The sequence below is a fragment of the Penaeus monodon genome, chromosome 19 (genome assembly GCF_015228065.2).
Source record: "Penaeus monodon isolate SGIC_2016 chromosome 19, NSTDA_Pmon_1, whole genome shotgun sequence".
NCBI lineage: Eukaryota > Metazoa > Arthropoda > Malacostraca > Decapoda > Penaeidae > Penaeus > Penaeus monodon.
The window spans coordinates 1,014,047-1,014,717 of NC_051404.1; positions in this window are offsets into that span (position 1 = coordinate 1,014,047).

Below are 671 nucleotides of genomic sequence, written 5' to 3' on the forward strand. Positions count from 1 at the left end.
CGTACATATGTGGGAGGGGGCTAGTGTTACTAACTAAAAAAAAAAATACAGGCCACACATATGTACTCCATTGCATATGTATTCGCAATGGCAGAACGCATTTTGGGCATCAGACGATAAAGCAAAATTAAAAATAAGATTTTTTTCAGACCTAAACACATTTTCCTGCACATCCGAACAGGTTTAGAAGAGAAAATTAACAATGACGAATGAGTCCATTTACCTGCTGTGACGAGTAAATTTCCAAACCAATATCTATTCTTTTTTCTTTGTTTGTTTCACCGAGTCGCAATTTCCTCTTAGAAAATGATTGTTAGCACCAATAAACAATAGTAATATCTCTAACACATACATGAAGTAATCACATTAAAAACTCCATTACGACGGACTCTACGCCCATTAATCCTCAGTGAGTGATGATAACCCATTAGTACCCCCATAAAGCATGCAATGTCATCACCCGAAAATTACTCAGCATAGATACCCCGGGATAATCTATATCCGCTGATACCCGCCGTGCCCGAAGTGATGGATACCCGGGCCAGGACCCGCTCGAAGGCCAGGGCGCGACGGGACGGCAGGGCCTCTGGCTGGCGATGGCACACAATGTATAGGGCCGTTTGTCTCCGTCGCGGCGTCAGGAGCAGGTCTCGCTCGCTACGACTCTATTT